The sequence below is a fragment of the Rhinatrema bivittatum genome, chromosome 9, assembly GCF_901001135.1.
Source record: "Rhinatrema bivittatum chromosome 9, aRhiBiv1.1, whole genome shotgun sequence".
In the NCBI taxonomy this organism is placed as follows: domain Eukaryota; kingdom Metazoa; phylum Chordata; class Amphibia; order Gymnophiona; family Rhinatrematidae; genus Rhinatrema; species Rhinatrema bivittatum.
Window position 1 is genome coordinate 18530592 of NC_042623.1, and position 17298 is coordinate 18547889.

The 17298-nt window shown below is 43.5% G+C and overlaps 1 long non-coding RNA gene across 8 annotated transcripts in view; it reads right to left on the minus strand.

Moving 5' to 3' along the window:
* LOC115099648 overlaps positions 1-17298 on the minus strand; it is a 266836-nt gene that overhangs the window by 137350 nt on the left and 112188 nt on the right. Inside the window, exon 5 of one of the 8 annotated variants that reach the window (XR_003858837.1) lies at positions 11079-11309. The exons of the other annotated variants lie outside the window; for them this stretch is intronic. This is a non-coding gene — a long non-coding RNA (uncharacterized LOC115099648). The remainder of the gene's footprint in view (positions 1-11078; positions 11310-17298) is intronic. 8 annotated transcript variants of the gene reach the window in all.

The window sequence follows — 17298 nt, forward strand, 5'->3', positions numbered from 1 at the left end:
GGGATCAAAATCTCTTCTTCCTGCAGGAGCCACCACTGCTGCAATTTCAAAGCCGAAGATCTTCCTCCTCCAGGTTGACCCTCAAGGCCTGGGACTCTCACCACCAGCTCCTCCGGAAGGGTATTCCAGGCATTCACAGCTGAGCTGTTCGGACCCTCGGATCCACCGTTCTTTGGTTGCCAGATCCTCCTCCTGTTGTCCTTTTGTCTTTAAAGTAATGCATGCAAGTTCTTGTGCACGCACAGTTGGAAAATTATGCATAAGGACAAATCTATCAGGGATATAAAGGGCTCCTTAAAATCCATTTTACATCATAAAGAAAAAGTAGGAGGGGGAACTATCAATCCTGCTCTGTTGGTCCCAGAATTCTCCAACCCCTCAGATAATGTCAGACGGGTCCCCAAACTGATCTGGAGCACGGGCAGATGCCAGCTGTTTTGCTGGTGGTGGATACAGAAAAGACCTTTCATAGGGTGTATTGGCCCTTTCTCTTTCAAAGGCTGGGGAAAATGCGTTTGAGTGAGGGCTTTATGGATGGGTTCTGAAGCTATATAAAAGAGCACGTATAAAAGTTAATGAGGGTTACTCGGGACCCTTTGAGGTGAGAGAGGCACCAGACAGGGGTGCCCACTCTCCTCTCTATTGTTTGCTCTTTCATTGGAGCCCTTCGCTGAACGGGAGAGATGTAATTCCCAAATTCAGGGTATACAGGTTGGGGAATGGATTGCAAAATATCATTTTGTAAATACTGCAAGATATACCTTTTGACATCCAAAGGCCATAACAAACAATATTCCTCCACATCTTTCGCCCTGTCCAGAGACAGCAGGGAAATAGACTGATTCAAGTGAAAATCAGAGACTAGTTTTGCCAAAAAGGAAAGAACAGTATGCAGCCGTATCGCCCCTAGAGTCACTTGTAGAAACAGCTCTCGGCAAGACAATGCCTGTAGTTCGGATGCCCGATGCACAGAACAAATTGCCACAAAACACACCATTTTCAAGGTCAGTAACCTCAGGGAAAGGGTCGAAAGGTAGAGCCCACTAAAAAAAAAAATCCCAAACTAGATTAAGACTCCACAAGAGTACCAGTAACCACATGGGAGGACAAAGATGCTTCACTCCTTTCAAGAAATGGGCCACATCTGGATGAGCCGACAAGGGCCCACCATTCACCTGACCTCGGAAACAGGCAAGAGCCGCCACCTGAACCTTCAAGGAATTAAGGGCCAACTCCTTACTCAATCCATCCTGCAAAAATTCCAAAATGAGCTGGATTTTAACCGAACGAGGAAGAACCCCTCGATCTTCACACCAAGCCTTAAACACGCACCAAACCTGCACATAGACTAAGGAAGTGAAGAACTTTCTTGCTCGCAGCAAGGTGGCAATAACCGTAGCAGAATATCCATGCTTCAGCAAATGGGCTCTCTCAATGGCCATACCGTAAGACAAAATGGATTCGTATCTTCATGAGAAACAGGTCCCTGCCATAGCAGATTCCTGTGCACTGGAAACCGGAGGGGAGAGTCCACCAGAAGCCTTTGCAATCTGCATACCACGGTCTCCTGGGCCAATCTGGTGCCACCAGAAGAATCATCCCCCTGTGACCTTCGACCCTCCGAACCATTCTGCCCAACATGGGCCACAGGGGAAAAGCATACATTAGCTTGTCCTCCAGCCATTTCTGCACAAGAGCATCGATGCCCAAAGACTTTGGATCTCTCCTGGGACTGAAGAATCGAGGAACCTTCACATTGTGAGATGTCACCAGCAGGTCCAGAAACGGAAGGCCCCAGCGATCCACTATAGCTGAAACGTCTCATCTGACAATTCCCATTCTCTTGGATACAGACTCTGTCTGTTGAGAAAGTCAGCTCTTACATTGTCTTTTCCTACAATGTGTGAGGCTGAGATCTCCTGAAGATGCACTTCCAGCCAATTCCAAAAGTTGGTCTATCTCCTGCAACACTTGCTGGCTCTTGGTTCCTCCTTGCCAATTGATGTAGGCCACTGTCGTTGTGTTGTCCGACACTATACGGACTGATCGACCTTGCAACCTGTCACCAAACTGCAAGCATGCCAACCAAACTGCACGGGTTTTCAGTCAATTGATGTTCCAGAGAGAATCTTCTGCCTTCATTGTGAGGCTCGGGATGTTCCACTACCTGATCCTGCACTGCATCTGGGCTGTCTGGGATAAAAGAAGTGAGATCTACCCAAAGGTAGAGTCCTCTGATAAGTTGCTCCTCTGTAGGGTTGAAAACGCCTAAACCCCTCTAGTACGAGCTCTCATGCTGAAGGATCACGACACCTGTTTCTTATCCTCTGGTAAACGAGGAACTGGGGACTCACCCCACTTATTAGCCATTTTCTCCAGCTCACTCCCAAATAAGAACGAGCCTTTAAAGGGCAACTTTGTAAGGTTAGACTTCGAAGTTGTAGCGGCCAACCAATTTCTCAGTCAGTGCTGATGCCTAGCCGCTATTACCAAAGCCACCCCTCTGGCCGAAGTGTGGACCAAATTGCAGCCTGCATCTGCCATAAAGGCAGTTGCTATTTCCATCACTGCCCGGGAATTCATGCCAGATTCATCGACCTCCTTAGAGAGCAGTAAACAAGAGCAAGTCACCAGGGAATAGGAAGCTATCTACAAAGTCACTGCTATTGCTTCAAAGGCCTGCTTAAGGATAGTCTCAATTCTCCTATCCTGAGCATCCTTCAAGGCTGCTCCCCCTTCTACAGGAATAGTCATCCGCTTGGCAACAGCACAAACAAGCGCATCCATCTTCAGAAAATGTAGACGCTCTCTTGCAGCTGGATCCAGGGAGTATAGTCTGTCCAAGACTCAACCCCCTTTAAAATTAACTTCTGGGGCACCCCATTCAAGATCAATAAATTCTTGAATGGCTCCCATAATAAGGAAGAAGTATGAGGCTTTACATAAGGAAATCAAAATAGGATCCTTCTTTCGCACAGACATGGAGTCAGCCCCAGGGTCTCTCTCAGCATCTTCAATGTCTGGGAAATCAGAGCTGGCAACTCATCTCTATGAAAGAGCCTCAACATAGTTCTATACGGCTCCAATCCTGGAGGACTTTCCCCAGCCTCCAGGAAGTAAGGATTGGTCTCATCATCCATGCCATTTGGGTCCCTATCAGGAAGGCCGGATCCAGGCGTACTCCAGCTCTTACCCACAGCACCAGGTGTATGGGATTTCACCGCTTGTTATCATGAGTTGTTAAGATTGGCTGGGGCCGGGGCCAGGACTGCACCTGCAGGAAGGAGTGCAATCCCTGAAATAAATTCTACCCAAGAAAGGGCAGAAGGATCCATGCCCTTTTTTACACTACCCTTTACCTAAGCTCAGCCTGTCCCGGCTGAGTACAAGGTCAGTCTCCAGCTGCGGGAAGAGATGGCATAGCTCTTCACCGCCACAATCGGCTTCCTGCACTCGCTTGCCTTTCAGCTGTTTTTATTTTGTTTTTTAAAGCTAAGTCCACGCCAGCTGAAAAACCAGCAACCAGACCAAAGAACTCATCTGAGGGACCACAGAAATCACCTCAGGAATTCTCAACTGAGGGAGAGACCATATATCACCATGGGAGAGCAGGGCAAATTAATTTTCCTCTTCTTTTCTCCTTCAAAACTTTAAAGCAATCCCCAGTAGGGAGATGCACATCCACCATCTGCTGGAGACGGAGAATAATGGCTGGCTTATGTCACTGCATGGATGACAGCTTTGCTCTGTCTCCATCTGGAGGTAGAGGTGCATAACCCACTGGTTTTGGATTCACCTGTCTGTACAGTAAGAAAATGTAAATTACAAATTGTGACAAATGTTGGAAGGGATATGGGGCCAGAGGCACTTTCTTTCATTTATGGTGGTCATGCCCTGGGGTGGATAGGTTACGGGACAAGGTAATGGATCTTATAAGGGAAGTGTTGGGGTTCTTGGTACCTAAAGATCCTAAAATATGCCTGTTAAATATTTCCATAGGGTTGGGTATTGAGCCTCAAAAGTGTTTAATTACACAAATAGTAACAGTGGTCAGGTGTGAGATTGCTTATTGGTGGTGAAGACCTGAACTGCCGTCCTTGGTTGAGGTTCACTCCAGAATTGAGAGGGTTCATTATATGGGGAAACTCACAGCTAGGAGGAATGATAAATTAGATAACTTCGGAAAAATTTGGGAACCTTATTTACAATGAAAGAGTAAAGTTCACATGGCTAGAACAAGGGGTAGCAAGGTTAGAGGGAGGGTGGCTATTGGGGATGAAGGGGGTTTGTTGAGATGTGCTGAATGTTTAGATTTTTCTCTCATGTTTAAAAGGGGGAAACTGCTGGGGGGGAAATAATTTTGCAGGTGGGTATAGCTATTAGGCGTGGATGATGTGGGATTTTCTTCTGATATGTTGTGTCCGGATAGAGACTGGTTATTTTGGTAAATGTGTACAGTGGATTGTACTATGTTGATGACTGTTATCCGTTACAGTTTTTGGCCTGCTAATAAAAAACTTGAATTACAAAAAAAAAAAAAAACAAACTCAAGAATCCTAAAAAGAACATCCAAATAAAAAAACACACATTTACCTACATTTGCTAATCCTCAAAGAAGTTTCCTAATCCTAGCCATGGATCTGCTCAACAAATAAGAGCACAAGAGGATGAGCAAAAAGTTGCATTACTTCTATACATAAACGGTGGTGAATTTTCTGCCAGGTCATGCTTGGTCACCAGATCCAAACTTTCTGAACCTGCAGCTTTTTCCCCCATTAAAATTAAAGATGGAGACTGCCGCTGAACCAAACCTGCTACCGTTTTTATTTAGAAATTATCAGCACGGACAGGCACAAGTATCTCAACGATGTACCAGTCCCTTTATCAATGGGCAACCATTTCTAACACTGAATGTTTACGCTGGTGAAAATCTAGGAGAGAGTAGATACTAAGGTTTATCTTGAAATGAATTAGCATGGATGGTACAGGATTTTCTCCTTCCTTGCTAACACACAAGATTAATGGAGAAATTACTTACCTGATAATTTCATTTTCCTTAGTGTAGACAGATGGACTCGGGGGCAGTGGCTTTATGCTCCCCTGCCAGCAGGTGGAGACGGAGCAAGCTGATGTCACAGTATAAATAACCCCTGCAGTGACCCCAGCCTGCCAGTATTCTCCTGAAAAGCAACTGGGGACAGACTAGCAAAAAATGTGATTAAAAACAGTCAACCATAACTCTACTCAAACAAGAAACACTGAACTCAAGTAAGAACACAGGTATCCCAAGCTCGGAACTGGATGAACAATTACCAGTAATCCCTTGGGATCCGTATCCCCACAGGACGACTACTGATACAATCAGTTGGCAGCCAAGCGACAAGGCTTTTTTTTTTTTTAAGATTAGCCTTGCAAGGCTGCATCAGCTGACCAATTCTGCAACCACAGCTGACATGTGGCCGCCACTACCTTTCGCTTGGGACTCCTGCCTGCCCCATTCCCCGGGGCTTCCCTGGAACCTCCGCTACACTTCTGTGAGTACCCAGCTCCATGGACTACTTCCTGTTCTACCGAGGATTCCTCTGGTGTACCCCGCTCTGCGGACACTACCATCTCTATTGAGGACCTCATCAGTGTGCCCTGCTCTGTGGACCGCTATCATCATTACTGAGGACCATCTCCGGTGTACCCCGCTTCGCAGGCCTTACCATCTCTATTGAGGACCTCCTCAGCGTGCCCTACTCTGCAGACCACTGCCTACTACGCTAAGGACCTTCTTCGGTGTACCCCGTCCCACGGGCCATTACCATCTCTTCTGAAGACACCTTCAGTGAACCTCGTTCTATGGATCATCATCTACCCTACGGAGGTATCCACTCGGGGTTTTCTCCCATCTACGGACCCTGTGTCTCTGGGTCTCTAAGACCGCCTCTCTGGCACCCCCTGCTCCACGGGCTGTGTGACTCTCTTTAATAAAGACTCTCGACTGATACTGTGTCTGATATCACTGAGACCTCTCCTCCCGATGGTGAGGCTCACGGGACTCCTCCCTGTGGGCGGTACCATCTCTCACCTCGGCCCAGGGCCCACACACTAACTAAATCCTAACAAATTCCTTTCAGAAGCAGGCGCCTCCTGCAAGAAAAACATGCTGCCTTCGTGCTAGAACATAAAAACATGCCATACTGGGTCAGACCAAGGGTCCATCAAGCCCAGCATCCTGTTTCCAACAGTGGCCAATCCAGGCTACAAGAACCTGGCAAGTACCCAAACACTAAGTAGATCCCATGCTACTGATGCAATTAATAGCAGTGGCTATTCTCTAAGTCAACTTGATTAACAGCAGGAAATGGACAAGTAATGCTCCTCCTTTTTAAAGCTAATTAGCAGGTACCAGGCCATGAGGATCTATACCAAGTATACTGCCTGCCCATTAAAACTAAAAATTTGCCAAATCCAAAAAAATAAATAAATAAATAAAATTTGCTCTCTGGGTATCAGGCTCACTCATTCAAATGAAAATCTTGTGTATCTACATCACTGCTCCTATTCAATCAAATGAAGTCTGAGCTCAATCCATTATATTTCATCTTTCGGTCTAGAGATCCACAATTTTATTCATTTGAAAGTCCACAACAAGATAGTTCTACACCACGGCACAATACATTAACAAAAAACCCCCAAAAACAGATGATCTCACCCTTGAACAGTTGAAACTTCACTATATCTGTCTCCATTTTATTTTCAAGCCTCACACTGCTGCATACTACTTAGTCTGTCTGAAGTACTAATAAAACACGTTCCAGCTTCCAGCTATTCTTTTACACAGCTTACCTTCATTTACCTGATCCAGGGCTCTACAGGTCTGCTCTGTAGCTCAGATTAGGATCAGTTGTGAAATAGTAATAAGCAAAGAGGCCTCAGCCCCCAATCAGTGGGTGGTATCTTGCACATGAACTGCCTTGCCCACTTATTGCACAGTAAAGCTTATGTCAATCTTTCTCCGTACTGAACACAAAGATATGCAGTCAGTGCACGTCTGTGTTCCAGGTACACGTAACATGTCCACATCCTTCATCCACATAGGGCGCTCTGGTCACTAGTAAAAAGCTCCAAACTCAATATTCGGGAAGATAATAAAAGTTGACTTCGCCACACAGATGGGAACATTCTTACATATATTACATTTCTGTGACGATTTGATAGAAGTTTTCGACAGGGTTATGGGGTGGGATTAAGGATGTTCTAAATATCCAATGTGAACTTTTGACAATTATTTTAAAATTAATTGCAATTATGGAAGGCATTTCTATCTGTAAAAAGAAATCTATGGATATTTTACCATCCTGGTGTTACAGGGTTCACTATGTATTGAGTTCAGATAGATATCCAAATGGCAGATGAAATTTAATGTGGACAAGTGCAAGGTGTTGCATATAGGGAAAAATAACCCTTGCTGTAGTTACACGATGTTAGGTTCCATATTAGGAGCTACCACCCAGGAGAAAGATCTAGGCATCATAGTGGATAATACTTTAAAATCGTCGGCTCAGTGTGCTGCAGCAGTCAAAAAAGCAAACAGAATGTTGGGAATTATTAGGAAGGGAATGGTTAATAGAATGGAAAATGTCATAATGCCTCTGTATCGCTCCATGGTGAGACCACACCTGGAATACTGTGTACAATTCTGGTCACCGCATCTCAAAAAGATATAGTTGCACTGAAGAAGGTACAAAAAGGGGCACCAAAATGATAAAGGGGATGGAACGGCTCCTCTATGAGGAAAGGCTAAAGAGGTTAGGGCCATTCATCTTATTTATTTATTTTTAATTTTTATATACCGAAGTTCTTGTAAGGACTACAAATCACTCCGGTTTACATAAAACGATGGTATGCCCAAAATAGAGAAAGGGGCTTTACATGGAACATTAGAACAGAATGCCAATTTAACATAGAAATTCATAAAATCATGAAAGGTCTAATGGGTAAATGTGAATCGATTATTTACTCTTTCAGATATCAGAAGGACTAAGGGGAACACCATGAAGTTAGCATGTAGCACATTTAAAACAAATCATAGAAAATTCTTTCACTCAGAGCACAATTAAGCTCTGGAATTTGTTGCCAGAAGATGTGGTTAAGGCAGTTAGTGTAGCTGGGTTTAAGTATAGTTTGGATAAATTCCAGGAAAAATCCATTAACTGCTAATAATCAAGTTGACTTAGGGAACAGCCTCTGCTTTACTGGCATTAGTAGCATGGGATCTACTTAATGTTTAATTACTTGCAACCTGGTTTGGCCACTGTTAGAAACAGGATACTGGGCTTGATGGCTCTTCGGTCTAACCCAGTATGGCAACTTATCTGGTAAATTTTAATGAGATTTTTGAGAGTAAGAGAGAGAGTAAGAACATAAGAAATTGCCATGCTGGGTCAGACCAAGGGTCCATCAAGCCCAGCATCCTGTTTCCAACAGAGGCCAAAACCAGGCTCAAGAACCTGGCAATTACCCAAACACTAAGAAGATCCCATGCTACTGATGCAATTAATAGCAGTGGCTATTCCCTAAGTAAACTTGATTAATAGTCGTTAATGGACTTCTCCTCCAAGAACTTATCCAAACCTTTTTTGAACCCAGCTATACCAACTGCACTAACCACATCTTCTGGCAACAAATTCCAGAGCTTTATTGTGTGTTAAGTGAAAAAGAATTTTCTCCGATTAGTCTTAAATGTGTTACTTGCTAACTTCATGGAATGCCCCCTAGTCCTTCTATTATTCGAAAGTGTAAATAACAGATTCACATCTACTCGTTCAAGACCTCTCATGATCTTAAAGACCTCTATCATATCCCCCCTCAGCTGTCTCTTCTCCAAGCTGAACAGCCCTAACCTCTTCAGCCTTTCCTCGTAGGGGAGCTGTTCCATCACCTTTATCATTTTGGTTGCCCTTCTCTGTACCTTCTCCATCAAAAACTATATCTTTTTTGAAATGCGGCGACCAGAATTGTACACAGTATTCAAGGTGCGGTCTCACCATGGAGCGATACAGAGGCATTATGACATTTTCCGTTTTATTAACCATTCCCTTCCTAATAATTCCTAACATTCTGTTTGCTTTTTTGACTGCTGCAGCACACTGAGCTGACGATTTTAAAGTATTACCCACTATGATGCCTAGATCTTTTTCCTGGGTGGTAGCTCCTAATATGGAACCTAACATCGTGTAACTACAGCAAGGGTTATTTTTCCCTATATGCAACACATTGCACTTGTCCACATTAAATTTCATCTGCCATTTGGATGCCCAATCTTCCAGTCTTGCAAAGTCCTCCTATAATGTATCACAGTCTGTTTGTGATTTAACTACTCTGAATAATTTTGTATCATCCGCAAATTTGATAACCTCACTCGTCGTATTCATTTCCAGATCATATATATATAGAAAAGCACCGGTCCAAGTACAGTCCCTGAGGCACTCCACTGTTTACCCTTTTCCACTGAGAAAATTGCCCATTTAATCCTACTCTCTGTTTCCTGTCTTTTAACCAGTTTGTAATCCACGAAAGTACATCGCCTCCTATCCCATGACTTTTTAGTTTTCATAAAAGCCTCTCATGAGGGGCTTTGTCAAACGCCTTCTGAAAATCCAAATACACTACATCTACCGGTTCACCTTTATCCACATGTTTATTAACCCCTTCAAAAAAATGAAGCAGATTTGTTAGGCAAGACTTCCCTTGGGTAAATCCATGTTGACTGTGTCCCATTAAATCATGTCTTTCTATATGCTCTACGATTTTGATCTTGAAAATTGTTTCTACTATTTTTCCCGGCACTGAATTCAGGCTCACTGGTCTATAGTTACCCGGATCGCCCCTGGATCCTTTTTTAAATATTGGGGTTACATTGGCCACCCTTCAGTCTTCAGGTACAATGGATGATTTTAATGATAGGTTACAAATTTTAACTAATAGATCAGAAATTTCATTTTTGAGTTCCTTCAGAACCCTAGGATGCATGCCATCTGGTCCAGGTGATTTGCTACTCTTTAGTTTGTCAATCTGGCCTACTACATCTTCCAGGTTCACAGTGATTTCATTCAGTTCGTCTGACTCATCACCCCTGAAAACCATCTCTGGAACTTGTATCTCCCCAACATCCTCATTAGTAAACACGGAGGCAAATAATTCATTTAGTCTTTCTGCAATGGCCTTTTGTTCCCTAAGAGCCCCTTTAACCCCTCTGTCATCTAATGGTCCAACCGACTCCCTCACAGGTTTCTTGCTTTGGATACTTTTAAAAAAGTTTTTATTATGAGTTTTTGCCTCTATGGCCAACTTCATTTCAAATTCTCTCTTCGCCTGTCTTATCAATGTGTCTTATCTGCAGAAAATGCCCTTGGGAAAACTGCAGTTAAGCTCACTGTGGAGAAGAACATTTTTTTTTTTGGGGGGGGAAGTCCATCTGGGGATTGGATTTACATGCATTCTTTTAGATTCTGAAAGCATGCCATGTAAGTTTTCTCAGAAAAGCTCCCCACACAAATCAGTAGGTGTAACTTATGCAGGACGTTTTGCCAGGATAGCTTTGAAGAGTGCATTTGTGTATAAATTCACTTTGAAAAAATATAGTGTAATTCATGAATGCAACGGCCTGCAAATTTACGGGGACCTGTTACAAAATTACTCCCAAGAGGTTGATTCGTTAAGCCATAGATACCTGCAGTATGTTATTTGCTGCAGGCCCCACCGGTTCACATAGGGTGTATACAAGCCCCTAAAAGCTCTTATTCTGCAAGATATGCATAGCTCTCTAATGTACATGAAACTCTTATGTGGTCTCAGAGCAGACTACAACCCTACAGGAAGAAGCCCACATTATATTTATTAATAGTTCACTCCAACATCTTGACATAAGCATCTGGGCTTATGACTCACTTATCTGCGTATCTGAAGATGTTATTACGGATCACTCCAGGACCTAACAAGTTAATATTTTTAGAGGAAATGGTAATAAGAGTCGTGAGGTAAAGAATAAACAGACTGACAATGTGAACAAACTATTAGGCTATATTTACCAGATTCTGGCTGCTGGTTTCCTTACTCCGGTGCTATGTTTGTACAGGGCAGTGCTGGGCTTGCTGTGGCAAAGACCAGCTTGGTTCCTTAAGAGAACATTTTACTCAGGGAAAGCCATGGTTTCGGTTTATGCTCCCGATAGTGCAGGCTGGTAATGGAGGTTAAGAAAGTGTTTTGGAAATGTCTGTACCATTATCAGATGAAGAGGAAGAATATAAAAAAAATGAATTCTGCAATACAAGAGCAACACAGGAGGATATCAAGGACAATCTTTGTTAAATAATGCAACTATTATCACTTTGTGACAATAATTTCTGTGGCTTAATTCATATTTTCTATACTTCAAGCTAATGAACATGACAGCTCACATATTATAAACAAAGAGCATTGTTAATGCACATCATCTCATAAGGTGTATTTAATTTCATAGGCTTCTAGCCTCCTACAACATACAACCTATTAGGGACATTTAGTAAACTGCGATACGCCATTAACAGTTTTTATCACGGCAATATCACAAGTAGTTTTGGCCCAAAACACACCCCTATTACAAAGAGCTGCTTTGCATGCATACATTTTGGAACTGCATGCAAAGCAGCTAATGCATAGGTCGGTGGTTCCCAAACCTGTCCTGAGGGCCTCCCAGCCAGTCAGGTTTTCAGGATATCCACAATGAATAAAGCATGAGACAGATCTGCATGCACTGCCTTCACTGCATGTAAATTTGTCTCATGCATATTTACTGCAGATACCCAGAAAACCTAATTGGCTAAGAGTCCGTCCCTTAGGACAAGCTTGGGAACTACTGGCCCAGGTAATCCTATGCTAATAAAATATTGTGGCTTGCCAAAAACCTGGTAAGCCCGGTTATTTTATATACAACTCAGTTGTTGGTGATCTTTTCACAAGGGAGCATCAGGACACGCCTGCCCACGTGTCCCAAAATAGCTCCCCCCCCCCCCCCCCCCCACACACCTGAAGTATAACAATCCCTCAACTGGGGTCTTTCTAGCCCACTCCCTCCGGCCCACCATGTGTTGAGATAGCCCATCAGCACCTAAAGTTTAAAAATTGTAAAACAAAATAATCCTGTGGTGATACTTCACCCTCTTTCACAATCCCCCCCCCCTCTTTAAATAAAAATCCACCCCCCCCTTGGTTCCAAACAACCTCCCACCAACCCCCCTCCCAATATTAGAAGCAATCCCCGGTGCCTAGTGGCCCCCCACCCCCTAGACACTCCCCATACCTTGCGAAGATATCCCTGGTGTTTAGTAAGGCCCAGAGTGCCCTCCAGGCTGGTAGACGCCATTTTGAAAGATGGCGTCAACCAGTCTGGAGCCTAGGGGGCCCTCTGGGCCCCGCTAGATATCAGAGATATCTTCTCAAAGTATGGGGTGGTCTGGAGAACAGGATGTCTTGTGCGGGGCAATATTTATTTAAAAGGAAGGGGCATGTTGGGGGTTTGCCTAATTGCTGCCCATACTTCCCCAACCTCAGTTAGGCCGCAGAGAAGGAAGATGTCTATAACTCCCGCTGTAAATGCTGTTTTGTTTTGTTTTTTTTAAGAGTCCTTTCTAGATGTCTCCGGGAACTGAAAGTTATTTTTTCCACAGGCTGTGCAGATACTAAAAATGCTTATGAGAACTGTTAGCCCAAGGTCAGAGCAGAAACCTAGGAGTAACAGGGGGAGGCAGTAAACACCAGACAGTACCCAGCAGATGTACTGCAGGGAGGGGGACTCCACGCCTGTTTTTTGCAAGTTAGAGGATAAAAACAAGCAGAGCTGTGAGAACAGCAGAGAGCGTCGCCTGTTACTTATTTCAGCCTTCCGGAGCTGAACGGATTTATTCTTGGGCCCATTCCATCTGTCATTAAGAACGTAAGATTTGCTATCTTTTATTACCTTTCTAATTATTATTATTTTTATCATTAGTTGCTTGCAATCACCTCTCCAGTGCTTGCTGTTTACCATTTGTGTTATTTATATTCCGCTTTTAGCATTTTTTTTTCAGCACTTCAAAGCAGTTTACTTTCAGGTACAGCAGATATTTCCCTGTCCCGAGGCAACAGAGGGTAAAGTGACCTGCCCAAGGTCACAAGGAGCAACAGTGGGACTTGAACCCTGGCCTCTTGGTTCGTAGCCCACTGCTCTAACCACTAGTAAGTGCCCAAATAAACTTCCCACCTAATACCTGGATCCTGGTGGCCTGGCTCAGTGTATGAGCACAGCTTTGTTTCGTGTCGGAGAAGCCCCTCGGTATCTCCCTCTTTCCTGAGGATTAGCCCCGAGGTAGGCCTGTGGGAGTACAGGCGAGACCCTCAGTATATTCTGTGTGTGCGCGGCCAGAACCCAGAGCAGGGCAGGAATTAGAAGTTCCCTTCTTTTCTTGCTTTTTTATTTTGGGCCCGCCTCAACAGGCAGCAGGGGATGGGTGGAGGTCTTCCAGACTCCCAGGGGGATTTTGGCACGGTGGGAGAGGGACTTATTTTTGGTCTGCATGGCCCTTTAACATGATGGCAGCCCTGGGCAAAGCCGGCTGCTATTGCACGGTTTTCCCTGTCATATTTATCATTCCGCATTTTTTCCACGCTAAAAATATATTGCAGGTACCGGGGTAGGGGCTCAACATCATGGGAATGCCCCCGGGATATTTTCTCTCTCCCGCGCTAATATGTAGCAGTACAGTGGATCAGGATCAGCCCCTATGACTGAGCACTGGGAAGTGAGGTGACTGAAGCTGCTACAAAACATCTGCGATGGGACCTGAAATCTGAGCTCTTTGTGGACATAACATGGTAGTGAAGGCAGAGATGGCCCAGCCCGTCTGCCCAGCAAGCTTCTTACAGTGGTAGCTGCCGCTCCATGCAGGAAACCCCCAGGTTTCTCTTGAGGGTAGCAATTGCCACTCTTTGCAGTTACCTCCAAGCCTGATAAGGGTAGGAAGATTTACAATCAAAGCCAAGCAACTGTCAAGCCCATAGCAAATTCCTGATAGCGACAGAGGAGTCTTCTTGGTGAGTCAGACAACGCTGCTTGATGCATTGAAAGTAATCCAACAAGTCTTAAATGTCAGAGCAGATTTATAGTGTAGTCCATCGGCATTTGTGTTACAGTTGGCTGAGATAGTGATACAAAATAAATTACTTTGTATTTGCGTCTGTTTTATTTATTTATTTTTACCAACAAATCCACGGTATCCCTATGGGATCCTCATTGGCACCCACTGTAGCCAATCTATATATGTCAGTTTTTGAGCAAGAATTCATCTATACATCGCAATGGTGGCGATACCTCGTCAGCTGGGGTCGTTAATATTGACGATATTTTTTTTCGTGTGGAAGGCATCAGAAGAATTATTGAAAGTTTTGTAAATGGATCAACACGGTTGATGAAAATTTGCATTTCACTGCTCATTCTTCAAGACAATGTGTAACATTCTTGGATGAACAGATGCAATTGATTGATAGGGTATTTTGCATGACAGTATTTTGGAAATCCACCGATCGTAACAATCTGCTTCGGTTTCATAGTCACCATCCCTTTTCCTTCACGTGTGGCCTACCAGTTAGTCAGTTTTAACGGATCAGGCGCATCTGTTCAGATATGGGAAATTTTGAAAAGCTGACATATTAAGTGCCTGGTTTATACAAAGAGGATATCCCAAACAGCCTGTTAAAAATGCTTATATGCACGCTAAGTTCTCTGATAGACAAACACTAATACAGTATAAGCCGAAAAAACGGAATCCTCAAATTAGTTTGCGTATTAAAACAAACTATGGCTACGGCAGCAATAGCAGCTTCGATTCGGAACAAACTGGCATATTTTATCCTTACATGAAATTTGTAGAGATCCACCTTTAATTGTCACTACATGTGGAAGGAACATTTGCGATAGGTTGGTACATGCTCAGCCTCTGATGGTAACAAATGCTGAGATGGCGGGGCACTTTAAATGTGGACAATGCTCTCATTGTAACAACTGTAATGAAAGAACAAATTGGATCGATCCAGTGACTAAGTACAGAGTTTTACGGAAGGCACGTACAACTTACATTTCCACATATGTGGTTTATGCAATGATTTGTCCATGCCCTAAAGTGTATGTAGGGAGAACGATTCGCTCGATGCAAATTTTTTTGAACGAACATAAATCCCGGTTGAATAAACAACAACTTACAGCGCCTATTGCATCACACTGTGAACAGTATCATCACAGTTTTGACCAGTTGAAATGGACAGTCTTGGATCATGTGAAGATATCACCCAGGGGGGGTGATCGTATATATACACTGAATCATCGTGAGGCGTTTTGGATTTTTACTTTAAAGACCCAGACACCTTCGGGCCTCAACGAAGTACTGGATTGGATGTTGTTGTTGTAAGACATACGGGATGACATGTTCTAGTGTGAAGTTGCTGGAAGACCGACGTAATGTCATGATAGCTGATGATGACTCGTGATTAGACAGTTTAAAGGACGTCGTAGAGTATAAAGGATGTCAGTGACGTTAATGCGGTTAAATGTGCTAGAACCTTTAATCGGAGGAACATTTGGGATGGTGGAGAAAGAATGCGCTACAAGGAATCAGTAAAGCTCCCGACGGAAGAAATAAGGTTGACATCCCCTGAGGAAAGACCGCTGGTCTGAAACATGGCCCCGTTGGGTGGACGGTAACACCATTGAATGAACGTCGGTTTTCAATGTTTTCAGAGAGCGCATATGTCAAATCAATACCCTGCAGTTCTATTGTAGCTACACTGTCTCATAAGAGTTCATAAAAAAACAAAATTAGATAAAAAACAAAAAAAATAATCGAAATATTGTTGGAAGACTTAATTCACGCTTAATTGATAAAAAATAAAAAGGTGGTGGTGGATAGTTCATGATTATCAAATCTAAGCACATTACCAACTGGTAGTGGCTATGGAGTAGTATATGAAACTTTCCACTCCTTCCTTAAAAAATTTTTTTTTCAATTTATGCAGAAAGAACCTTTTCAATACATACAGTAAAATCATATGGTTTGGAGTTGCATTGAATTTAATTGGAAAAATTGATGAGTAATAATATAAGGGAGGTGATATAATTGAGTTTATTGCTTGATCTTCTTTGACATAATCCATTTCTGATGAAGAGCTCCCCTTACACAGTCAGGAGCAGCTGGAGAGGAGGCCACTTTGTTAAATGGAGAAAACAGGAAAGAGAACACCACCAAGGAGTCAGACAGAGGGGGAGACCACTGGGAGTCGTAGTTCCAAGGATGAAAGAAGCTTTATTTATTTATTTAATTGATTTCTTTTCCGCTTTTTCTGATACTTCAGAGCGGATTACATTCAGGTGCTGTAGATATTTCCCTATGCACAGAGCCTTTACAATCTAAGGGACACTATTTACTAAAGCTTTCTTTCCATTCTGTGTCTATGGGAAAAATGCTTAGTAAATGACCCTCTAAGTTTGTACCTGAGGCAATGGAGGGTGAAGTGACTTTCCGAGGTCACAAAAGTTCCCAGAGGTCTGAAACTGAAGCCAGCCGGGAATAATTTAGTGACAGTAGAGGAGCGAGAGCCAGGTGAGATTAATTAAGGTGTTATTTAGACTAGAGAACGCAGGGGCCTTCTTAAGGCAAGAAGAAACGTCCGGTAGAGGGAGATGGAATAAAGCTTGCAAGAGACAGAGAGCCTGGGAAGGGCTTAAGCTCTGCCAGGGAGGTACAGAGCAAACAGAGACCAGGGCTGGTGGGAGGAAGTGGGATAGCCCAGGTGAAAAGTCTGGATAGCCTGCAGCTGAAGGCTGTTTAGATTGTGTTTCAATGACTGAAATAAAGCCAGAGTGCCTCAGGGGCATAAAGCAGAGCTGTTATCAGTGAATGAACAGAGAATATAAAGCCATTCTTTACTGCAGGAGTTAGTCCAGGCTGTTTGAGCAAGCGCACAGGAAGAGTCTTTCACACTAACACCTAAGGGATGCCAGAGAAGGACGAGATGCTTGGTTAATCTCTTGATGACCACTTTCTCTTTGAAGACAGGGAAAAAGAACCCAGGAAGCATTTGGGGATTTTCACTTTTACCATGTCTTTTCATGGGGTCATGTTCCCTAGTGGAGCGCTACTAAAACAAAAAACGTTGCTTACTTGTAATAGATATACTCCCCTGTCACACAAACCCATCCGCCTCCCACTGGGATCTGTCCTCTGCTTTCTGTAAGGACAGCTA